Source organism: Hyaena hyaena, unplaced genomic scaffold, assembly GCF_003009895.1.
Source record: "Hyaena hyaena isolate Hyena2069 unplaced genomic scaffold, ASM300989v1 scaffold_2068, whole genome shotgun sequence".
Lineage (NCBI taxonomy): Eukaryota > Metazoa > Chordata > Mammalia > Carnivora > Hyaenidae > Hyaena > Hyaena hyaena.
Genome location: NW_024082699.1, coordinates 70,607 through 97,001, shown reverse-complemented (window position 1 = coordinate 97,001; position 26,395 = coordinate 70,607). Strand labels below are relative to the sequence as shown.

The window sequence follows — 26,395 nt, the reverse complement described above, 5'->3', positions numbered from 1 at the left end:
ACATGATATAAAACCCAGAAACCAGAAAATAAAACGGACAAAATCAATTGCATAAGAAATAAAAAACTTTAAAAATTAAAGAATAAGCCAGAACTATTTTTCAGGAGGTGATCAAGTTAATGCAATGCCTTCCCTACAGACCCTGAAAACTAATCTTCCCACGGAACTTCTGCCTCTATCTTCCTGGGAGAAAAACTGTAAGGTAGATTTGAAGCAGAAAATATTCACAGATGGGTTTTCCCTGTAAGAATCTTGTGTCATAACCATTGACCAGTTATCTCTATGTTGTGTCTGCCTGGAGAACTAAGGAACAAATAGACTATGAGACCTAAGTTTATCTTTCATATTCTTCATCTCTCATTGATACAGATGGTCTTAGTACACATTTGAGACAAGGGCGAGGACCAACATCTCATAGGCTCAGTTTGAAGCATCTCTCATCCCTTCAATAATGTTATGAGGGGAAGGTACAGAAGAGCACACTACTGCTCAAAGATGTTAAACAACTTGTCTGATAATAAACACCTGAAGGTAGAAGAGATGGACAGTATGTCCAGATCTTTGTGACCTGACAGTCCATGATCTTTCCACTAGCCCACCTTGCTTACTCTATGCCTCCTACAACCACAACATTCTTCTTAAGCTCATACGCAGCTGGTCTGTTCCTGGCCTTGAGGTCATGAATATTTATTTAAATGATCAGAAGATGTCAGAAACCATGTGTTCTATTATCCTCTCACTTTATTTTACGGTAGCCAAACTCTATCTTTCAAGTATCTAATGGCACTTACAAGTTCTGGGCATTCTGACACTTGATGAAATCCAGATTGTTGTGTCAAACTTTTATAAATATCAAAACTGCTTTCTATATTGAAGCCTAATGTGGAGACTCTTTTTCATATACATATTCTGTTGGTCACTAAGGAATTTGTTTCAACTTTTTCAGAGCCTCAAGAGGCCATTTATTGCCTTCTGGTCTAAAGAAGTGCTCACCTACAGAGAAAGTCTGCAGAGGGGTCCTTGTCACTAAGCCAAAGCAGCCACTATCCTTCCCTGCCCATGAGACAGTTCTCTGCCCTTTGATAGTATTGTCAAGATCAGCATCTTAAACCATTGCTGGCTCTCCAGAGTGTATTCGGGGCCTTAATCACTCTATCTACTACTAGGTACTACTGACCCTAGTACATTTTCCTGTGCAGATCTGGAGTATAAGGAAAAGAAAAAAATGACTGAAGGGAAACATCAGTATATTATTAGTATAGTCAGAGCCAGGCCTGGGCTGAGGGTAACAGTAAAATTAGAATACTTATAACAGCAATCTGATGACCACCATAATGAAGAACTGAGTAGCGTGTTCTGGGTGAGGAGAGGTAGGGATACATAACTCCTTGACAAGGAAGTTTAACAAGGGTAACAAAGGAATTGTTCATGATGTGTAAACATGAATTTGCCAAATGAAACAAGAGGAAATACAGTCCTGTTTACAAGAAGAGAAGGAGCTGAGATTCTTACACTGAAGAGAATACATACTATGTCAGAAATGAGACCTGGAAGGTAAACAGGAGTCACAGGTGAAAGGTCTCACTGCTGTGCTAGAATGTTTGGACTTTGTCCTACAACCTACTTGGTTCCCAGTGAAGAATTTAAAGAAGGAAGTGAAAGGAGCCTGTTGAAATTTTAGACAGCTCCCTTGGGGCATGATGGTGTGGAGGGGTGAACAGAATGAGGCAAGACTGAAACAGGATGTCAATGAGGAGATGGTGGCAAGAGTCCAGGAAAGAATTAAGAAGACTCAAAGTGAGGCAGAGGCAGTTTGGATATGCATTCCAAATTTGTATTGATGGTGGCACCAGTAACGAAGAAAGAAAAGTAAGTTTTTCTGAAGATGAATTGAGTTTTGAGCCTATTGAATCTGAAATGCCTGCAACACATTCAGATGGAGATACAGATATAATAGTCTATAGTTTAGGAAAGAGGCATTGTTTAGGGACAAATTTCTGAGTAATCAATATATGAGATTTACAACAGTTGCCAAAAAGGTCTAGAAAAGTAAACAAAATGAGAACAAATGTAGGCTCCAGGCAGAGCCCTAAAAAACCCAACAGTTCAATTAAAGGTTTTAAATTTTTAATGACAAATCCCATTGAGAACCTGAAGGAGTTATGTCTTCACTTCTGGCAAAATGCACATCTACACAAAAGTTTGCATTCTATTTTAGGGAGAATGTTTGTTTGCAACCTCCCCCTGGAGCTCCCTGTAAGCTCTGTACCTGGAGGGCAGGGAGAGCCCAAAGAAAGAGGTGGCCACTCCAGATTGGTAGGTGATAATTTAATTAACAAGGGAACTTACATATAAGGTTTGTCTTGGGCAGCAGGAAGACAAATGGACAAAAGTTTATATAGACTGGGGTGTCTGGGATGGTTCAGTTTGTTGAGTGTCTGACTCTTGGTTTTGACTCAGATCATGATGTTATGGTTTGTGGGTCTGAGCTCCATGTCAGACTTTGCATTGATGGCAAGAAACCTGCTTGGGATTTGCTCTCTCTCCCTCTCCCTCTCTGCCCCTCCCCACCACACTCTCCCCATCTCTCTCCAAATAAATAAATAAACTTAAAAAAAAGTTTTATACAAGAGTCAACTAGGTTAAGTCACATATGCTATCCACGCTCTCAACAGCACTGCACTATTTCAAGACTATGTCCTTAAGCAGCCTGTGAGAACAGGAACGGCAAGCAGAACCCACATTCCAAGAAAGGGGCAGGGGGTGAGGAGCCTCCAATTTGTCGGGTCCAGGTCATGGGGTCAACTGTGGTCAAATCCTCTCAATAATCTGCCGCCAAGAGACTACCCACAATCCTCTTGATGTTCATCTATTTAAGACCTCCTGATTTAAAAGAGGAATGGCAGAGCAGTACCCCCTGAAAAAGGATGGCCAGAAAGATTAGAGGAGAGACACAAACAAGGTGCTACCAAAAACGGAAAGAAGGTAAGCATGACTTGCAAAGACTAGGCAAGGGGAAATGGAGAGCTAGTCAAGAGCATATCATGCAAGGCCTTGTACACCAGGTCTGGGATTCTGAACTTAATCCTAAGAGCAATGTATAAATAATGAAAAGTTTTATACAGAGAAACAAGCTGATCAGATTTGCATTTTCCTAGATTATACTGGGCTGCCTAGGTGATGAGTGGAAGAGAACAAAGAAGTATTTATCACCTTTTGGACTTGTTACTATGAACACAGAAACTAAAAACTCAAGGCAAGTCACTTGAAAGCACTCACTTAGAGGAAAAAAAAGAGAAATAGTTTGAAAGAGTAAAAAATATCTGTGGCATTTGGGGGCATCTGGTTGGCTCAGTCCATTAAGCATCTGACTTTGGCACAGGTCATGATCTCATGGTTTGTGAGTTCAAGCCCCACATCAGGCTCTGTGCTGACAGCTGGGAGCCTGGAGTTAGCTTCAGATTCTGTGTCTCCCTCTCTCTGTCCCTCCCTCCCTCCTCAAAAATAAACATTAAAAAAAATCTGTGGCATTTATAGGATACCATCAAGAGGACCAATTTATAATCATGAGAAAACCAGAAGGAGAAAAGAGAGAAACAGTAGAAAGCTTATTTAAAATATAATGGCTGATGGAATTTAAGAAACAAAACAAAATGAACATAGGGTGGAGAGAAGTGGGGCAACCCAAGAAACAGACACTTAACTAGAGAGAACAAACTGATGGTTACTGAAGGGGAGGTGGGTTGGAAGGGAGTGGCAGGGGGAGGAATGGGTTAAACAGGTGATGAGTATTAAGGAAAGCATTTGTTGTGATGAGAACCAGATATTGTATGCAAGTGATGAATCACTAAATTGTACACCTGAAACTAATATTATACTGTATGTTAACTAGCTGTAATTTAAGTAAAAACTTAGGAAAAAAATAAAGCAGATCAAGGGATATAAGACTACATATATGCACACAAATAATAGTATATAATTTGCAACAAGTTATACAAATAAAGGATACGCATAAAACACTGAAAAAAAAGATAATGGCTAAAAATTCCTGAATCTGTAATGAGTTATGCACATCCAGGGATATGAAGTTCAGAGGTCCCCAGATTCACCCAAAGAGGTCCTCATTCAGACACATTGTAATTACACTGTCAAAAATCAAAGACAGAGAAATTTGGAAACAACAAGAGAGACTTTTCACATACAAAAAGAACCCCCATAGGCTATCAATAGAGTTCACACAAACCTTGCAGGCAAGGAGAGGTGAAGTGATATACTCAAAGTTCTAAAAGGGGAAAAAAAAAAAAGGGGGAAAAAAAAGCCTTGTCAATCAAGTATACTTCTTTTTGGCAAAACTATCTTTTAGAAATGGAGAGAACAGACTTTTGCAAATGAATAGGAGCTGAAGCAGTCAATCACCAAGAAACCTGCTGTGCAAAAAAAATGCTAAAGGAAGTTCTTTAAGTTGAAACCAGAAAATATTAATTAGTAACACGTAAACATATGAAACTTAAAAAAAAACTGATAAAGCTTAGTGTATAGTCAAATTCAGAATACTCTAAAACTGTAATACTGGGGCGCCTCGGTGGCTCAGTCAGTTAGTTAGGACTTCGGCTCAGCTCATGATCTCAAGGTTCCCGGGTTTGAGCCCCGCATCGGGTTTTGTGCTGACAGCTAGCTTGGAGCCTGGACCCTGTTTCGGATTCTCTCTTCCTTTCCCTCTCTGACTCTCCCCTGCTCACGCTGACTCTCTCTCCCAGAAATAAATAGAAAACATTAAAAATAAAAAAAATTAACTGTAATAGTGGCATATAAATCAGTTTTAAATCTAGCATAAATGTTAAAAGAAGAAATATTTGAAAGTAACTATAGCTACAATAAGTTGTTAATGTATGAAATGTAAAAATATAAATTGTAACATCAAAAACAAAAACTGAGGAGGGTAAGGGTACAGTCTTATATGCAATCAGTTAAGTTGTTATCAGCTTAATATAGACTTATGTCTATATAAGATGTCTTATATAAGCCTCATGGTAATGACAAAGTAAAAACATATTGCAGGTATGCAAAAGAGAAAGGAATCAAAGCATAACACTATAGACATTTTTAGCCTTGAATTTCTGATCTGCCTTTTGTGTTTATTTTTTTAAACGTTTAGATATTTAATTTGAGGCAGAGCAAGTTTGTGAGTGAGGGAGAGACAGAGAGAGAAGGAGAGAGAATCCCAAGCAGGCTCTACACTGTGAGAGCCCTTTCCCCAATCATGCTCTGTCTCTCTCTCTGTCTGTCTGTCTCTCTCTCTCTCAAAAATAAACATTAAAAATGTTTAAACAAACAAAAGCCATTTCTTTCATAAGTTCTATACAATACATCTTACTTAGCACATATAGAGGCAAAAACTGAGAGAATAAACATTAAAAAATTAAACAAATTTAAAAAACAATAAACATGTACAGGTATACATTATATAAAAGTGTTTAATACCATCATGATACAGAAGATTTCTTAGTTAATTTTCATGTTGTAGAATTTAATGCAATGGTTTTTAATATTGTAAATATTCATGACTGATATAATTTGTATTAAATATCTCTAGATATTAAATAAGATTGAAATAATCTTTAAAACGCACAACGATTTTGGATAGAAAGACTCAATATTGAAATCTGTCAGTCAATTCTCCATAAATTAACTAAAATCTTGATGCAGTTTCACAATTTTAAGCATTATCACAGTTTCTTTTGGGGTATTCCTTTTCCTTTACATTTCTTTTAATTTCTAAGAATTTGACCAAAACATTACTGATAAACCTGAAGAATAGCTTGGGAAATACTAAAAAATAAAAGTGATAAGAAAGACGTAGGTCTGGTAACATAAAATATATCATGATAATATGTAAAAAATATTCTTCTACAATAAAGATGAAATATACCTTTAGAACAAAATAGAGAATTCCAAATTCAGGTTGAAATTTACATTATGATAAAGATAGCACTTAAACCAGTGGAGAAAAGATACATTATTCAATAACTATATTCAGATCAGGGGCTCACCCTTGAACCAAATAAAGCTGGCATCTTAACTGCAGTCTTCCTATTAAAGGGAACCAATTCCTAATGATTCCTAATGAGTACATAAATTAAAGGTAAAAAAAAAAATAAAAGAATTGGAGAGTTAATTTATTTAGAATCTCAGAATAAAGAAGATCTTACAAACTACTGCATACAAAACCCAGAAGCCACGAAAGAATATATTGATAAATTTAAATGTGTAAATATTTACATATTTTACTATCAGGAGAGAAATGCTACAGTTAAAAGATAAATGACAATCTGGGGAAACAATATTGAAATTTATGTGTGGGATGTTTGCTCTTTCTTGGATGTAAATGGTTTCTATTCAAATGAGGTATGTTTCTTTTCACAGACTGATAAATATCACAAAGTTTGAGGACACCAAATGCCAGAAGGGATATGGGGAAGCAGACACATACACATCCTGGTCTTTTTTTTTTTTTTTTAGGAAATTTGTGTCTATCAAAAATTTAAATGTACATTTCTCTGCCCTTAAATTTGCAATGCAGACCTGATCATGAAAATTTTCAAAACAAATGTCCAAAAAATCCTCTATAGACTAGGGGACTGCTTAAAAAAACTCTGATGCATCTATGCAATGGAATAAAAAGCATTTGTGCAATAGAATGGATGAGAAGAAATATTTGTAAACACTCATATCAAAAGGTATCTAAGCTACATTAAGTTTTAAAAAAGCAAGGTACAAAGCAGTGTTTTTAAGATGATCTCTTTTGGATAAACAAAATAAAACAGAGAAATGATAGATAATATGGGGATGGTTGATAGATTGATAGATATAGATAGATAGATGATAGATAGATAGATAGATAGATAGATAGATAGACACAGACTTACAGACATACATGCATAACTTTTTAATGGACAGATACACTAAAACTATTGGCAATTGTTTACCTTCTGAGAAACAAGCTGAGATTATAAACAGAAGGGAGAAAGGCTACTTTCAGTCCTGTGTTGCATTTGTGTTTTAACATTTCTTCTTCTTCTTCTTCTTCTTCTTCTTCTTCTTCTTCTTCTTCTTCTTCTTCTTCGTCTTCGTCTTCGTCTTCGTCTTCGTCTTCGTCTTCGTCTTCGTCTTCGTCTTCTTCTTCTTCTTCTCATCCTTATCCTTATTCTCCTCCTCCTCCTCCTCCTCCTTCTTCTTTAACTAAAGGGAAAAGATTATTAGAGTATAAGATTAGAAAGGAAATAGGGCACGGTAGCTCAGTCAGTCCAGCTTCCCACTTCAGCTCAGGTCATGACCTTGGGATCTGTGAGTTGATGCCCCATGTCAGGCTTGCTGCTGTCAGCCTATCAGTGCAAAGCCTGCTTCAGAACCTCTGTCCCCATATCTCTGTCCCTTCCTGTTTCTAGTACTCTCACAAAAATAGATATTTAAAAAAAGGAAAAATAGTGGGAAAGCTCTCTTTACAGAAAGGGAACATTCAAAACTGAATGCCCAATTTTTTCTTACTTTCAATTTTCAATTAATATTAACAATTTCACTAGACCATGGAATTATGTCAACTTTTGTATTCTTTCCATACTTGGGAGATTATTTGCAACCAAATAAATACAAGCTACTTAAAGCCTATCAAACCATTTAGTTTATACATAAATATATTCATTAGTTCAATAAACATGCATTGAGTGGCTACAATGTGACAGCCACTGTTCCAGCGACTAACACAGAGGCAGCAAGTCACAATCCAGTCCTTGAGAAGCTTCTGGTATTATTGGTGGGGGGAGAGATGTTCATTAGGAGACTTACTGACAGCATGACAAGTGGCATCATAGATGAAATCGCAAAGTGTGACGGGGGCACAGAGGAGGGAGAGATGACCCCATATCCTTCATTTGCCCAGGAAATAACAAGTTTAAATCCACTGTCCCATGAGAGGTGCCAAAAGCAGCCTCTTTCACCCCACTAGTTGATAAATTATACATTTACCTGAGGAGAGAGACACAAAACAGACTAAATCAGGAAACACAGGTCAAGGAAGACTATGAAAGAAAGGGAAGCTTCAGCTGGGTCTTAAAGTATGTCTATAGTAGTTTTCTAGGGCTGACATACAAAATACCACAAACTGACTGACTCAAACAACAGAAATTTATTGTCCCACAGTTCCAGAGGTTAGAAATCCAAGATCAAGGTGTCACCAGGTTTGGTTTCTCCTGAGGCCTCCCTCTTTGGCTTGCAGATGGCCTCCATTTTGCTGTGTCCTCACATGGTTTTTCCTGTGTGTGCACATGGTTTTTCCTCTGACTGCACCTCCCCTCTAATCTCTTCTTCTTGTAAGGACACAGTCAGATTATATTAGAGTCAACTCTTTTGACTTCATTTTAACTAAGGGCCCCATGTTCAAAGGCAGTCACATTCTAAAGTATTGAAAGTTAGGACTTCAGCATCTGAATTTGAGGGGGACACAATTCAACTAATCACAAGATCCTGGCCAGAAACTAAGTTAAGGGTGGTGCAGGCAAAGGCAACAGTATCTTGTGGTGGAAGCACTGTTTTCTCTTGACCTTTAACAAATGTGTCTGAATTCATTTCTATATTTTCTTTTGAGCTGACTGGTTCTCAGTTGCATACACCAAGAGCCAAGGGCCAGGCACTTCTGAGCCATCTAGGAGAGACACTGAGCTCCTTTTCCTGCCTGGTTAGGAGAGGGTCCTACCTATAGCGTTCCTGGGAAATGTCTCCATGTTGCCACTGAGTGTTCCACCAGCCAAGGTTGTTTTGGTTTCAGTTCAACTCTGGAGCCAAATCCAGGTGCTTTTGCCCAATCCAGCCTCCCAACTTGGCAATCATGAGTCCCTCCCTTGAAGGGAAATGAACCCTTTCTAAAATCCCAAGGTTGCTTTAGAACACCTCCAGGATTCACTCCCACAGACTCCCTCTCTTATACGCTGTCCTCTGACCTCCTTTCCAAACTAGAACAAATAATATCCCTGATCTTAGGAAGTTCAGTAATTACAGGAGAATCTATTTAGGAAATCCAAGTTGGGGTAGTATGTTTCCTGGGAATGCAACTCCATCTTTCAAAAAGTTTACTTTTCTCCCCTAAGAAATTTGTTTTGCTTTGTTTTGTTTTGTTTTCAAATACAAAGTTACTAAAATTATAGTTCTATCCCTTTCGGAGAGGCGAGTTTCACTCAGCTACATTTTTCCTCTTTACAGATAAGGAAAAATAAAGTCAGTGTGTAACCACAGCAGCCCACTCGCTATAGCCTGTGTATCTGTTCATTGGCTTACTCCCACATGCCCTCTACTTCCTCATGATCAGGTAAGCAATTCTTTAACCCTGTTGTGTTTGCACACTGTTGAGCTTATTTCCACCAATGATGAAATGGTGTGAACTCCTGCACTTGAGTAGTGAGTCTGGCTTTCTCTGAAAACACTTCCATTGTGGAAAGGAAGAAATGATCCCTGCAAGTGTCCAAATGGTAAGTCAATATTCCCAACAGGTGTATTCACTGAAAGGGGCCAACAGGTAAGACATCTGGGATCTGTGACTGGTTCACTTCCCCATGGTTCACTTCCCCATGTCTGTAACAGCATTCGCCAGAGTACATGTCTGCATAACCTTTGTTAACCTTGGGCTCCAGAACGAATCTATACAGTCAATGCCTTTGTAGCATTACTCCGAGGTTGAACAAATTCCAGTAAGTAATTATTTGACTGCCAAAGAGTCTCTGAGATGCTACTGCTGTTGGCATGCCTGTCCCCTACCAACTATTTTCCAACAGCAGCCAGAGTAAATCAGAGCCTGTCTGGAATAAATCAGAGACCTGATTTTAAGCAAGGGAGTCAAGCCCTTCAAGGGGCCTTCTTAATTTAGAATCCCCATCTACCTTTCTGATCTTGCCCCTTGTTAGCACACTTGGAATCTCAGGCCTTCTATTGGCTCCAAGAGAAGGTAAATCCCTGAGTCTTAGAACCTTCAGCTCTGTCTGTCTGGCATTCCCCTGTCAAGGTTTTTCACTGACCTTGCCCCTTCAGGCCTGAACTCCACCAATTCAGAGGGCACCTGTATGACTCTTGGCTTCCTGGCCATGATCTCATTGCTTTCCATCACTAGCTTTCCTTATTTCTTCATAGCATAGCACCTACTACAGTTTTGTTTATCATGTTGTTATTATCTGTCTCCCTGCACCAGATGAGAAGATTCATCCCACCACACCAATGCTCAGGCAGTGCCTGGCACATGGAAGGCACTCAGTAACTATCTGCTGGACAGTGGATGGATACATGCATTGACAAATAAGGATCATCTGTCTACCTACAGAGTTTAGACAAAAAACGCCATGGTTGTCTAGTTCTGAATTATCAAAATGCCGATACTCTGTATTTCACTCCATGGTACTCACACACCCACTTACAATTTTGAATTATCATGGTCCAGGAGTCTGCCTTCTTTGGTCACTTCCCTACTTAGGATTCTGCCATCCTTCCCATTGGTTAGCGCTTTTAGAAGTCCTAAGACATTTCTACATGGGAAGCAGAACCAATACAATTATAAAAAGTTTTATTCCTGATTAAAACCGTCAGATAACTATGATTTAAGTTCTGGGTGTGGACCTCAAGAGTTGATGAACATTAACAGTGTCATTGAAAATCCGGACATAAAATTTCCAGAAATTGCCAATCCTTGTAGAGAGATATACACTATGTCTCCAATCTCACTCTTCCCCCACACTTCCCAGAACAAACATAAACAAACGTATCTCATAAATTGAAATCAAACACATAATTATTTTAGAATTTAGTTTCATAGTTCAGAGCAAGGGTCTTTAGAAGACACTTGGCTTAACATTTTTTAAAGGTAGTAATATACACATATATAACTTGGTAGGCCTTAAGATGATCAGTTTAATATATAGGATGTTAAAGTATGATTTATTCAGATAGTTACGTTTAAGGGCAGCTGGGTGGCTCAGTCAGTTGAGCATCCAACTTAGGTGCAAGTCATGATCTCACAGTTCGTGGATTTGAGCTTCACATTGGACACTGTGCTGTCAGTGCAGAGCCTGCTTCAGATCCTCCGTTCCCCAACCTCCCTTACTCACACTCTATCTTTCAAAAATAAACATTTAAAAAGTCATGTTTCCTTTTCTGATTTCATAATCTAAAGTCATTGCTTCAAAATATGGACAATTCGGGGCACCTGGGTGGATCATTCAGTTAAGCATTTGACTCCTGATTTTGGCTCAGGTCATGTTCTCAGGGTCATGAGATCAAGCCCTAAGTTGCGCTCTGCACTGGGTGTGGAGCCTGCTTAAGGTTCTCTTTACCTCTCCTGCACCACGCCCACTTGGTGGCTTGCTCCCATGCAGATGTGTGTGTGTGTGTCTGTGTGTGTGTGTGTGTGTGTGTGCGCGCGCGCACATTCTCTCTCTCTCTCAAAATAAAATCTAAAAATAAAAACAATAATATCGGGAATCCAATAGATCTAATATATCTGTTTCTGTTTATTCACAGCGAACACTTTCTGGCACTGAACTACACTAATCTGCTTTACAGCTGCAATCTCTCTTTCCTCTGTGGAAAGAACAGTATTGTGGTTCAGAGGCTTCCACCCTCAGCTGACAGGTCAAATCCCTGAACAACATGCTACTCTGGGAGGTTATTTAAGCTCTCTAGGACTTAGATTCCTTGTGGGCTCACCTTTTGGCTTTGTCCAGCACAGCCAAGGATGGCAGAAAGGATTACTCAAGTCTCCATTAAAGTCAAGAGAGATGAGAGGGAGGCTAAGGGAAGTCTCCCAAAGCTGCTCTCAAGCTCACATATTCATTAAGCATACCTTTATGGAAACGATATGTCAGTGGGCTATGTGTCAATAAGAACGTATTGAAACAAATTATGACAGGATAAATTATTACATGAGATAACATGGTCTACGGAATTTATAAGCATAGGTAGGACCTAATCCCTAGTATACATTAACTAGAAAAGTGAAGCATGGCCGCTGTTTTCAGCAAGGCCAGAAAGCAGTGCTCTGCTTTGCCATACATTCCCTATAATCTCCTAACCCAGGACATAGCTATTTGATTGCCCACATTTCCCCCTTTTTTTGCCTGAAGAATCTTCTTGTTCATGGGAGCTGAGGAGGGCAATCAGTTGTTGTTGATGACATCTTGAGGAGGCCACTACAGTATAGATCATTCAGAGGGCTATGAGAAATACAAAAAAAAAGGTTAACAAGCAGAGAGTTCCAATAATCCAAATACATAAATTGAGGCCATGGACCCAGGTGGTTGGATTCACCATTCTACATTTTCAGATAACTCCTGTTCAACTTGTATCTGTGTTTCCTATTGAATATCCAGCAGTTGTTGGTGCAGCTGGGAGGACAGAGCACTCATCTCAGACTGTAAGTTGGTGGCAAAAGCTCCTTCTACGTGTTTTTTTTCTAAATCCTAGGAGTGTTAAGACATATTATATAATAATGGTGTGACACAAATTTTGTCATTTTGCCAGTCACATTGTATATTTTGATGATCAACAAGTGCCTGTTGGTGGTCCCCAATCCTTTCAAGTGCTGTTTCTGCAGCTTGCATTTTCTGCATGACACTGTTAGGAATCTGTTTGAGTCATCATTGCTTTGGTGATATTAGTCATTAGTGATTGGCTACTTTAGCAGTATGGGTAGATGCTGTCAGGGAGACCACTGCAGCCGAGGCTGTAGCTAAGATGACAATCAAGGAGATAAGGAAGGCAATGAGCCATCTTTAGGATTGGCTTGGGCTAGACCATTGGACACTTCCCTGGGCCTTGTTAAATTTACTGGCAGCTAAATTTGAGGCTGTCTTATTAATATAACCATATGTGAGATAGGAAGTTTGGGAATATTACAATGGCTGATACAGGCTGTGTACAAAGCCAGAGGAGGTACTTCAAAAACATAGCATGGGCTGACAAATGTTATATTAACCCATTTAGCGGAAATTATGAAACCATAGGGATGAGGTGTAGAGATCGTGACACTGTCTGACATCTTGTGTGAGATTCATATAATAGGTACCACATTATTGAGAAGGATTGTGTAACAAAAAAAAAAAAAGGCTGAGACGCCATAAGTTGTTATGCCATGGGCTATGTGAAATCTTGTTTTCAATTTTTAATATTGGCCTTGAAAGCTTGCCACCAGTCCAAAGGATGGAAGATCTGCTAGGTTCTGAAAACCCAATAGGTTTGACTGCTGAGGTTAAGTGTCCTTTAGGACCCCAGTTAATGATAGTTAGATTTTGAAAAAATTCCTCTTTCTGGGCAAGAGAGGTCTGACAAGGCTGCCAGGAACTGAAGAGCTACTAGGGGACCATATCTTCTTTATTTGGCAATGATCATGGGGGAGGATTGTGGGGGGGGGGATGGATAAGAATCATTGGTAGAGGTGTATGTAGCAAAAAATGCTACCAAAATGAATGTCAAATTTGTTCCATGGTCTTTTATTTTAGTCATGTAGTGAAGATATGTCTGTGCTGTGATTTTTAAACATCCGGAAGTGTTCATAGTGGTTACACAAATAGGAGGGAAAGGCGACACGTACAGAATGGAAGTATTCAGTTTTAACCAATCTCGCCATTCAGTAAGAGGACCTTTTTTGTGGAAACCACATTCCTCCAGTGCAAGTAGAAACATTACTGATTAGTGGGTGGGTCTGTGTCCCAACATGTGACCATCTTAAAGAAAGGGGGGGTCTACAGCAATAGCACTTCTAGGAATAGACCCAAGGGATATAGGAGTGCTGATGCATAGGGGCACATGGATCCCAATGTTCATAGCAGCACTCTCAACAATAGCCAAAACACGGAAAGAGCCTAAGTGTCCATCCACGGACAAACGGATCAAGAAGATGTGGTTCATCTATACAATGGAATACTACGTGGCAATGAGAAAGAATAAAATCTGGCCATTTGTAGCATCATGGATGGAACTTGAGGGTGTTATGCTTAGCGAAAGAAGTCAGGCAGAGAAGGACAGATACCATATGTTTGCACGTATAGGTGGATTATGAGGAACTTAATGGAGGACCATGGGAGAGAAGAAGGAGAAAAATAGTCGGAGAGAGGGAGGGAGGCAAACCATGAGAGACTCCTGAATGCTGAGGACAAACTGAGGGTTAATGGGGTTGGGAGAGAGGGGAAGGGGGGTGAGGGGCACAGAGGAGGGACCTTGCAGGGGTGAGCACTGGGTGTTATATGGAAACCAACTTAACAATAAACTATTTATGAAAAATTATTAAAAAAAGAAAGGGGAGGGGTCTATGATATGAGCCCAATATAGTGATGAAAAAGCAATAGAGATCTCGATAAAGATAAAGATTAAGCAGGTCATTACGCTAGCCAAGTTTTGAGAAACCATAGCTAAATATACTAAAAACCTGTTTTCTGGGATTGGTGGTGCTCCAACATGGTGCATGACTTCAGTGGCATGTTGATCAAGCTTCTTAAGTCGTCCCAAGGTAATATCATTTGCCTTGGTCATTCATGGGCATGGTCTCCCATTTGTCTTTGTAAGGATAAATTAGACTTTAGAGAAAGAGGGGTGAGGGGCTGATCTTCCCAACTTATGGTATGGTTTAATCAGAAGGGCAAGTGCCCAGTGGAGTCCTGATAGGAGAGGAACACATACATATTGCCTTCCCTGTGTTATCAGTTCATCAGGAACTTTCCACAAATTATCAGCTTGATTGTCTTTGAGTAAAACGCTGATTCATGTAGTCAATCTAGCAGATGGTGTACAATGTCATTTGGCTGCTGTTAGGTCATGGAAATCACAATTTAAAACATTTAGAGTTTATAAGACTTTATGTGGTGAATTCCAAGGGGAGGCATTATGTGTGTTCCCTCCTCCTTTTTTTTTTTTGTTTATGAAGTATATCTTTTAAAGTGGCATGTGTACATTCTATAATAGCTTATACAGTAGGGCTATACAATTAGTTGTTAGCAAAACTTAGCTCCTTTAACATTGAGAAGTTTTAACTATGTAATCAAAGACCTGATCAAAGCTTTGGTTTTCCTGGTAGACAAAAGAGGAGTAAAAATCCTTGTTTACATTTTCTAATGAAGAGCATATCAACAGTCTAAGGCTTGATATTTTTAAGAGATAAAAGCAGAATTTCAGTTTTATACCTGTATACTTTTAAAATCCATTGCATGGCCACCTTAGTCCGTCCTTACGCACATAAAATTCCTATTTAAAGATTCCCCTTAATGAACCTTCTATAATTTTCCTTTGTCTTCAAATTTTGTCCCAAGTCATTTCACTCAAACAAAATTACATTCTTTTACCTTTCGTAAAAATATATTTCCATTTCTTACATATTTCTAACATATCTCCTACTTTCCTACATACAGAATTGCTTTCCTTATTCCCACCAGTATTAAATATATTTAGCAGAATTTTTTTGGCACACAATCAATCTATATTGATATTCTTTTTTTTCTTTTTTTACAAATAGTTTGTTGTCAAGTTGGTTTCCATATAACACCCAGTGCTCATCCCCACCAGTGCCCTCCTCCATGCCCATCTCCCCTCTCCCCCCCCAAACCCATCAGTCCTCAGTTTGTTCTCAGTAGTCAAGAGGATTTCATGGTTAGCCTCTCTGCTCTTCCCCACTATTTCCCCCCTTCTTCTCCCCCTTGGTCCTCCGTTAAGTTCCTCCTAATCCTCCTATACGTGCAAACATATGGTATTTGTCCTTCTCTGCTAGACTTACTTCGCTCAGCATAACACCCTCAATGTCCATCCATATTGCTACACATGGCCAGATTTCATTGTTTCTCATGCCATGTAGTATTCCATGGTATAGATAAACCACATCTTCTTGATCCATTCGTCTGTTGATGGACACTTAGGCTCTTTCCATGTTTTTGCTATTGTTGAGAGTGCTGCTATGAACATTGGGGTACATGTGCTCTTATGCATCAGCATTTCTTTATCCCTTGGGTAAATTCCTAGCAGTGCTATTGCTGGGTCATAGGGGAGTTCTATTTTTAACTTTTTGAGGAACCTCCACACTGTTTTCCAAATGGGCGGCACCAGTTTACATTCAGAACAACAGTGTAGGAGGGTGCCTATATCTCCACATCCTCGCCAGCATCTACAGTTCTCTGATTTGCTCATTTTAGCCACTCTGACCGGCGTGAGTTGGTATCCCAGTGTGATTTTGATTTGAATTTCCCTGATGAGGAGGGATGCTGAGCATCGTTTCATGTGTCTGTTGGCCATCTTGATGTCCTCTTTGGAGAAGTGTCTGTTCATATCTTCTGCCCATTTCGTTGCTGGGTTGTTTCTTTTTCGGGTGTGGAATTCGGTGAGTTCCTTATAGATTCTGGATATTAACCCTTTATCTGATATGTCATTTGCAACTATCTTTTTCCATTCTGTTGTTTGCCTATGAGTTTTATGGATTGTTTCCTTTGCTTTGCAGAAGCTTTTAATCTTGATGAGGTCTCAACAGTTTATTTTTGCTCTTGATTATTTTGCTTTTGGGGATGTGTCAAGTAAAAAATTACTGCACTGGAGGTCACGGAGGTTGTTTTCTACTTTCTCCTCTAGGGCTTTGATGGTTTCCTGTCTCACGTTCAAGTCCTTTATCCATTTTGAGTTTATTTTTGTGTATGGTATTAGAAAATTATCTAGTTTCATTCTTCTGCATGTTGCTGTCTAGTTCTCCCAGCACCATCTGTTAAATAGGCTGTCGTTTTTCCATTGGATATTCTTTCCTGCTTTGTCAAAGATTAGTTGGCTGTACACTTTTGGGTCCACTTCTGAGTTCTCAATTCTGTTCCATTGGTCTATGTGTCTGTTTTGTTCCAATACCATACTCTCTTCATGATGACAGCTTTGTATTAGAGGCTAAAGTCTGTGATGGTGATAACTCCCATTTTGGTTTTATTCTTTAATATTACTTTGGCTCTTCGGGGTCTTTTGTGGTTCCATACAAATTTTAGGATCGTTTGTTCTAGTATTGAGAAGTATGCTATGCAATTTTGATTGGGATTGCATTGAATGTTTAGATTGCTTTGGGTAGTAATGACATTTTAACTATATTTATTCTTCCAATCCATGAGCATGGAATGTTTTTCCATTTCTTTGTGACTTCTTCAATTTCCTTCATAAGTTTTCTCTAGTTTCATCATACAGGTCTCTTATATCCTTGGTTAGGCTTATTCCTAGGTACTTTATGGTTTTTTGTGCAATTGTGAATGGGATCAGTTTCTTGATTTCTCTTTCTGCTGCTTCATTGTTGGTGTATAAAAATGCAACCATTTTCTGTATGTTGATTTTGTACCCTGCAACTTTGCTGAATTCTTGGATCAGTTCTTATAGCCTTCTGATGGAGTCTGTCGGGTTTTCTATGTAGAGTATCATGTTGTCTGTGAAAAGTGAAAGTTTGAGTTCTTTGCCGATTTTGATGCCTTTGACTTCCTTTTGTTGTTTTCTGATGGCTGATCCTAGGACTTCCAGCACCATGGTAAACAACAGTGGTGAGAGTGGACATCCCTGTCGTGTTCCTGATCTCAGGGGGAAAGCTCTCAGTTTTTCCCCATTGAGGATCATGTTAGCTGAGGGCTTTTCATAGATGACTTTTATGATGTATAAGTAAGGTCCTTCTATCCGGACTTTCTCGAGGGTCTTTATTAAGAAGGGATGTTGTATTTTGTCAAATGCTTTTTCTGCTTCTATCGACAAGATCATATGGGTTTATCTTTTCTTTTGTTGATGTGATGTATCACGTTGATTGATTTGCGAATGTTGAACCAGCCCTGTAACCCAGGAATGAATCCCACTTGATCTTGGTGGATGATTCTTTTTATGTGCTGTTGGATTCGATTCACAAGATTCTTGTTGAGGATTTTTGCATCCATATTTATCAAGGATATTGGCCTGTAGTTCTCTTTTTTTGCTGGATCTCTGTCTGGTTTGGGAATCAGAGTGATGCTGGCTTCATAAAATGAGTCAGGAGGTTTTCCTTCGACTTCTATTTTTTGGAATAGCTTGAGAAGAATTGGTATTAAATCCGTTTTAAACGTCTGGTAGAACTCCCCTGGGAAGCCATCAGGTCCAGGTCTTTTATTTGTTTGGAGATTTTTGATTACTGATTCTATTTCTTCATTTGTTATGGGTCTGTTCAGATTTTCTATCTCTTCCCGTGTGAATTTTGGTAGTGAGTGTGTGTTTAGGAATTTGTCCATTTCTTCTAAGTTGTCCAATTTGTTGGCATATAGTTTTTCATAGTATTGCCTGATAATTGCTTGTATTTCTGAGGGGTCAGTTGTAATAAGTGCATTTTCATTCATGATTTTGTCTATTTGGGTGGTCTCTCTTTTCTTCTTGAGAAGCCTGGCTAGAGGTGTGTCAATTTTGTTTATTTTTTCAAAGAACCAACTCTTGGTTTCATTGATCTGTTCAATTGTTTCTTTGGTCTCTATGTTGTTTATTTCTGCTCTAATTTTTACTACTTCTCTTCTTCTACTGGGTTTGGGGTGGTCTTGTTGCTCTGCCTCTAGTTCCTTTAGGAGAGTTTTAGATTTTGCACTTGTGCTTTCTCTAATTTCTACAAATAGGCCTGGAGTGCAATGTACTTTCCTCTTTGGACTGCCTTTGCCGCATCCAATAGAGTTTGTATTTTTGTATTTTCATTTTCATTTGTTTCCATATATTTTTTAATTTCCTCTCTAATTGCCTAATTGGCCCATTCATCTTAAGTAGGGTGTTCTTTAATCTCCATGTGTTTGGAGGTTTTCCAGACTTCTTCCTGTGATTGATTTCAAGTTTCAAAGCGTTATGATCTCAAAGTGTGCATGGTATGATCTCAATTCTTTTATATTTATTGAGGGCTGCTTTATGTCCCAGTATGTGATCTATCTTGGAGAATGCGCCATGAGCATTTGAGAAGAAAGTGAATTCCTTGGCCTCAGGATGCAGAGTTTTAAATATATCTGTCAGATCCATCTGGTCCATATTGTAATTCAAGTCCATTGTTTCTTTAGTGATTTTCTGTCTGGTTGACCTATCCATTGCTGTAAGCGGAGTATTAAACTCCCCTGCATTGAGCACTTTCTTACCTATAAGTTTGTTTCTGTTTGTGATTAATTGTTTTAAATATTTAGGTGCTTCCATATTTGATGCATAGACATTTATAATTGTTAGTTCTTCTTGATGTAATTATTATATAATGCTCTTCTTCATCCCCTGTTATTGTCTTCAATTTAAAGTCTAGTTTGTCTAAGTATAGCTCCTCCAGCTTTCTTTTGACTTCCCATAGCATGATAGATATTTCTCCATTCCCCTTACTTTTAATCTGAAGGTATCTTCCAATCTAAAATGAGTTTCTTGTAGACAGCAAATAGATGGATTTTGTTTCTTTATCCATTCTGCTACCCTATGTCTTTTGATTGGAGCATTCAGGCCATTTACATTCAGTGTTATTATTGAAATATGTGGGTTTAGAGTCATTGTGTTCTTTGTGGGGTTCATGCTTGTGGTGGTGTCTCTGGTGTTATCATTCCTTGCAATACTTCCCTCAGAGAGTCCCCCTCAGGATTTCTTGTAGGGCTGGCTTAGTGGTGACAAATTCTATCAATTTCTGTATATTTGGAAAGATTTTTATCTCTCTTTCTATTTTGAATGACAGGCTTGCTGGATAGAGGATTCTTGGCTGCATATTTTTTTTGTTCATCACATTGAAGATCTCCTGCCATTCTTTCTGGCCCACCAAGTTTCAGTAGATAGGTCTGTCATCACTCTGATAGGTTTCCCTTTGTATGTTAGGGCCCCTTTCTCCTAGCTGCTTTCAAAATTGTTTCTTTGTCCTTATATTTTTCCATTTTCACTATGATATGTCATGCAGAAGATCAATTCAAATTACGTCTGAGGGGAGTTCTCTGTGCCTCTTGTATTTCAATGTTTACTTTCTTCCCTAGATTGGGGAAGTTCTCTCCTATAATTTGTTCCAGGACTCCTTCAGCACCTTTCTCTCTCTCTTCCCCTTCTGGGATTCCTATGATATGGATATTGTTGCATTTGACCGTATCGCTGAGCTCTCGAACTCTTCTTTCATGTTCCTGGATCAGTTTGTCTCTTTTTTGGTCAGCTTCTTGTTTTTCTATAATGGTGTCCTCTAAATCACTTATTCTCTTTTCTGCCTCTTCAATGTACATTGGACACCTCTAGTTTATTATGTATTTCATTTATCTTATTTTTTAATTCATCATGCCTATTTTTGTTCTCCATGTTGTTTGTAGCCATAGTTTCTTTGATGTCCTCTATGCTTTTTCCAAGCCCAGCCATTAATTTTTCGATTATTGTTCTAAAATCTTGTTCAGTTATGCTGCTTATATCTGTTTTGAGCAGTTCATTAGCTGTCAATTCTTCTTGGAGTTTCTTTGGAGGAGAGCTCTTTCATTCTGTCATTTTGGTTAACTTTCTGTCTCTTGTTAGTTTTAAAGACCTGTTATGCTCTGTGCACCTGTCAGCGCTGCTGTACCCAAGAAGACTCTTTGACTGTCCAGGGCCTATCCTTTTAGAAAGTGTTCTTTGAATGGTATCTCTTGGTCTCTCTTGTTGAGACTGTGGTTATTTTATTTTCCTACTCGTAGTGTTATTTGGCACTCTCCACCATGTGTACTCTGGCTTGTTTCTTGAGGTACCCCAGGTGAAGAAAACATACAGACAAACACACAGGGAACAGAGGGACAAAAACGCACAGACAAATCCAACAATCACGCTAACCAAGAGGGAAAACTAAAAAGTAATGAGAAAAAACAGAGGAGGGAAGGCGAATGATAGAAAATAAAAATACATAAAAAAGTCAAAAAGAAGAAAAGAAAAGGAAGAAAGAAGAAAACTGATAGACAAAGATTGGTTTAAAGCATATAACCAGATTTCCCAGCTACAATTAAATAGCCGGGTGTATGCAGTGCTGGTTGAAGTGCATAGAGAAAGAGAGAGATGATAAGGCAGCGATGAGGCAAAACTGGAGATAGAATGAATAGGCAGAAGGGATAAGAAGCTTCTTTCAAAGAGCTAAAGGGTGGAATATGGTTGGAGAGGTGAAAGAAAGAAGGTGGTGTTATCCAGAGAAACTGTCTAGTCTAATTACTCCTGAGACACTTTGTTATACTGCCATTAACAGTTCCACGGGTTGCTGCTTGCTGTTGCCGGTGGTTGAGTGGAGGGTGGGGGAAGTGTCACAGCCTCTGATCAGCCGGGGTCAAGCAGCAATACAACCCGAGTGCATTTGGGAATGTAGCAACTTCAGGTCCGCAGAGTCCGCAACACCTCACCCTGCCACAACCCCTTTGCCGGCCGCCTCTGCTTCAGCAGGCAACTTTTCGCTCATACAGCCGCCACTTCACCAGGCGCTGGCGCCACTTCACTGGGTCGTACATTTAGTAGAATTTTAACTCTTAAAAACCTTAGTCTCCAATGAAAACTTATTAACCAATTGAGAACTGTTACACCAAAAATTTTTTTTAAGATGGTAAATTTATCAATTAAGCACAATGCAGGTTTTTTGTAGTAAAGTCTTAATTAAGTGCAAAGCATGTTGACCAGACCCAAAACGACTTAGTTGCTCTGCAATAACTCAAAAGCACAAACCTACATCTAGTGATCAGTGCTTTAGCTTTTTTTTTTTTTTAATGTTTTATTTATTTTTAGGAGAGAGAGAGAGAGACAGCGTGAGCAGGGGAGGGTAAGAGAGAGAGGGAGTCACAGACCGAAACAGGCCCCAGGTTCTGAGCTGGCAGTCAGCACAGAGCCCGACGTGGGGCCCGAACCCACGAACCGCGAGATCATGACCTAAGCGAAAGTCGGACGCTTAACCGACTAAGCCACCCAGGTGCCCCAGTGCTTTAGCTTTTTACCTCAATAGATATCTAATGACTTCAGTCCCAGTTAGCATGCAAACAAAACTTTAAAGTTCCAGGTTACCAAAGACTTTGAAAGCTATCTTATATACGGTGAAAACTTTGAGACAGTATTAACTGTTATTCTAAGTCATCCTTTTGCTAACAAATTGCAACAGAGGTAACGTGAGATTATTTGGCCTTCAGCAAACCTAGGTAGAATAAAACGTTTTTTTTTTTAATTTAATCCTGATAAACAGGTCTATCTCAAACCAACAAACAGATTACCTTAAACATTGAATACATTCTACCTGTGTCCACTCAAAACATAATTTGTTAGGGGCACCTGGAAGGCTCAGTCCATTAAGCATCTGACTTCAGCCTAGGTCATGATATCACCAGTCCTGAGATTGAGCCCTGTGTTGGGCTATGTGCTGACAGCTCAGAGCCTGGAGAATAGAATAGTGTGCAGCATCTAGGCAGTTCAATTTAATAAACAAAACAAAGTAAAAAAATGCTTAGTTTGCAATTATCAATGAATGAAATCTTAAACAAATTTTAGACATCCATTGCAGTTTTTAACCTTTGACTTACATTTTATCAGAGCATCATGTATACCATATACCAGGAATGGCAAACAGGTTTCATCATTTAGCCAACTATTAACGATTGGAAGCGACTCTCTGGAAAACTGTGTTAAGAAGGATTCTGAGAACACACCTGGGTTCATTGGAAAGTGTTCCCTGATCAATTATCTGCATATACTAGAGGTAAAGGAGGAAAAGTGATGGTGTACATGCCATATAATTACTCCTCCTTGTAATTCCAAATTTGTAATTCCAAAATAGTATCCCAGTGCCAGAAAATAGGCAGCTATAAAGCAAAATTGTTTGGGACCAAAGGTCTGTGTGTGTTGTCATTGAGATCCTCTGGAGATAATGAATAGGGCTTTCATTGGTTACTTCTTTCACCTCCTCTTTCCATTGTTAAACAGTTAGATGTAGCCTGATGCTCAACCTACCTTAAGCAGGTCCTATATCCAGGGAACCAACGGACAGGATCTGTGTATATCCTGTCCTTGTCTGTGGCATACATCTGAGGCTTCAGAATCACAAAGCATCCTGGAAGAAAAGCCTAAAAAGAAGCAGCCATCGAGTGTCAGCAAATAGAAAGCAACGCTCGAGGTCTCATAAAACCACTTGCCTGGAATCTTGTGAGTACTACCCAAAAGTCCTTATATGGAATCACCAGACTAGTTACCTTCAATGATAATAGAAAGCAAGGTCTGGAAGGTGGGGGGAAAGTCGATTGCTTTCTACAGCTCATAAAGGAAAAAATCTGTTTTTGAAAGATCTGAAAGGAGAAAAAAATAATTTTCTGCCCATAGTCAAATTTCCCAAGGCCTCTGTCTATTGATCCTATGGTGGCCTTATTGGATTAAAGTATATACTTTACTCAGAGTTACCTTAATTCCTTCTGAGCACATTATTGCCAGGTCTTTCCACAACCTGCATGTGGGAGACACTGCTGGTCTACCTCCATGGAACAAGGCTCCCAATCTGTGTCTGTCAGATAATTGAGGCCATTCTAAAACAGGGTTCAGACCAACCAAGGACACTTGGGTCTTAGGGTCTCTGCCAAAGGTATCAAAACAGCCAGATATCCCTGCCTGGTCAGTTGACATTGTTCGGTAAAGTTGAAGGGCACAGTGGCGGCAGATTCAGGAAACCACGAAAGCAGCCTACAGGGCTGACCACAAGCCTTCTTTGCTTTTCTGTGGCTGCAGAAAGAATTCTCTCCTCCTAAGTTAGTATATTCAGAAAAGATTCAGTCTAGGCAACTGGAAACAGTTCTGAGAGTGAAAGGGCAATGAGCAGGAGCAGGATCACTGGCCCCCTGGTGTCTCAGGCCAGGGAGTTGTGACATTGGTTTGTGATATCCCAAAGCCACAAGAGAAACAGGAGCCGGAGGTGGTGCAGGGCATCTTGCATAACCTACATCTTGCATAAACCAGACTCAGAGGTCCTCTGAAAACTTCACCTTTTACCTCAGCAACAGGTTGTCCCATTAATGAAACCCCCACATCTCCTCCCAAGATGCCAGAACTTGGGAGGTGGAGACAGTCTCTGTGTGCCCAGCATGATCAAGTGAGTGGATTGCATCGGGTCAATCCTGTGAATCTGCAGGGCTGAAGTTTTCCCCTCAGGTGGGCACTGGTATTGTCATGGAGGGACCTGCCCCCAGTAGCCTCCTGAAGGCTGCTCTACATGACAGTGTGGGGTCCTGAGCCCTTCACCTTGCCTTGGAGCCCAACAAACTTGCATGAGCATGCAGTAAATAGGTGGATGTGGAAGAAGATACATCCCTGGCCCAACAGGATACGTTCACATTCCACCAGGACAGGGAGCTAGAACTAGGGGGCTGCAGAGGGGCACCCACGGGCCAGTGTCCTGGGCAAGTCCTATCTCACGCATGCTTCTCCTGGATAAGCGGTAACTGAGGTTAGACCCAGAGGGCCTGAAACTCCCCTGGGAACCAGGAGGTAACTCCCACCTTCACAGTGCACAGGAGAGCTGGCCACGTGCCAATTCCATTTTCACATAGGCAGATACACAGGCTGGCGCTGTGACTGTAAGTGGCAGCAATGATGATGTGCTTTTGGGGTTAAAGTTGCACAGAAGGCAAGCTGTGATTCAAGAAGAAAAAGATGTGTCTTCCTATTTGATGGGTATATAAGCACTTTTAAAATCAGTTAATGACAATAACAAAAATCAGACCCCCACTCTGTGCTAGTTATCAGACCAGGAATGGAGCCCCTGCGATGAATGGAACATGCTTCCTTGGACCAAGAAGCTAAACTAGCTGGTATATAGATTTCCAAGGCACCACTATTTTCCTATATCATGGAAATTGTTTTCACCACCTTTGAAGAAAGAATTTGGTTTTTAGATAAATGTTATTTATTTTTGACACCCAACGTAAGAAGTTTTAAAAGTTTAAAACCCAGTGGAGTCCTTTCTGCTGGTATACAGAATAATATTTACTGCCCTTAAGCAAAAAAAAAAAAAAAAAAAAANTTTGAAGAAAGAATTTGGTTTTTAGATAAATGTTATTTATTTTTGACACCCAACGTAAGAAGTTTTAAAAGTTTAAAACCCAGTGGAGTCCTTTCTAAAAAAAAAAAAAAAAATATAAAAAAAAAAAAAAAAAAAAAAAAAAAAAAAAAAAAAGATTAAGGAAGTAGTTCCGATAAGAAAACAAACAAGATTCTGTGAAAATCCTGCCAATTCAAACACCAAGAAATTATATTACATGCAACAAACATGCTTTTAAGTGTAAATCTGGGCATGAAGGAAGAAAAGGATATTTAAAGGCACTCAGAGAAAAAAAGGCTTAGTGTAAGAGGACACTGACTGCTGCTGGGTGTGGTGGGGAAAATGCTCACCTCCACAATAATGCCTGTGAAGGTCAGGAGCAGAGACTCGAGGGAACTGGAGATAAGCAGCCTTGTTGTGAACTTCGATTCTTTAAAATGCTCTGGGGGAGAAAAAGTGCTCTAAAGAAAACTAGTTTCTCTGTACCAGAAGACAGTGAGGAAGCTTGACTATGTTTGTTGGGGGTTATGGATGAAAAAGAAGTGTCCCCTAAGAATTTGTTATGCGTGAGTCTGTACTATAGATCAAATTCTACAACCCACTTGGCCCAGCAACCGTAAGACAATAAATTAATATAAAACTACATCGCGTGTTAGAAATAGCCTTGGGCAACCTCACAGGACACACCCAAACCTCGGAACAGACAAGCCCTCAACCAGACCACATGTGACTGACATGTGTCTCCACAGAAAACAGACCCACAACCCCGAAATTAAGACTTCATTTAGAAAGAATCAGCAAAAAGGACAAATAGCATTTGAAGACTTCATAGAACTTCAGGTAATATGAATATGAAGCCTTCAATATTTTAAAGTTTAAATTAAGCACAGCCAGAGAGAGAATTGTATGTTCAGTGAAGTAAATACCCTGAACAAACCTGTAGTTATAGAATGACTTTTTAAAAACCGAGACCAAATATTTTTCAAATATGTCTTTTATTCAATGTGGGGCTAGAACCCACCACCCTCAAGATCATGACCTGAGCTAAAATCAAGAATAGATCCTCAACCGACTCAACCACCTAGGTTACCTACATGAAATTGTTTTAAAATATCACAACGAATACCTATAAACATTCTCCTAGATTCAACAATGAATAAGATTTCACCACATGTATTCCCCACCCTGTCCCTCTATTTACGAATAAATGTATACTATTTTAAAGAAACACCAGAATGTAAATTGAAGCCCCTGTGACACTTCACCCCCTATGTTTCAGTTGATAGTTCCTAAAAGTAAGGACATTCTCCTCTTTTATTATAACATGACTAAGCATGCAATCTATGTTCATATTTTCCCAACGTGCCC

At 39.4% G+C, this 26,395-nt stretch overlaps 1 protein-coding gene across 1 annotated transcript in view; it reads left to right on the top strand.

Moving 5' to 3' along the window:
* Window positions 1-22,989: 22,989 nt before the first annotated feature.
* Window positions 22,990-26,395, top strand: part of LOC120227191 (sulfotransferase 1C1-like) — a 52,407-nt gene continuing 49,001 nt past the window's right edge. Inside the window, exon 1 of the mRNA XM_039225352.1 lies at window positions 22,990-23,145. The gene's annotated coding sequence lies outside the window, so the exon portion shown is untranslated. The remainder of the gene's footprint in view (window positions 23,146-26,395) is intronic.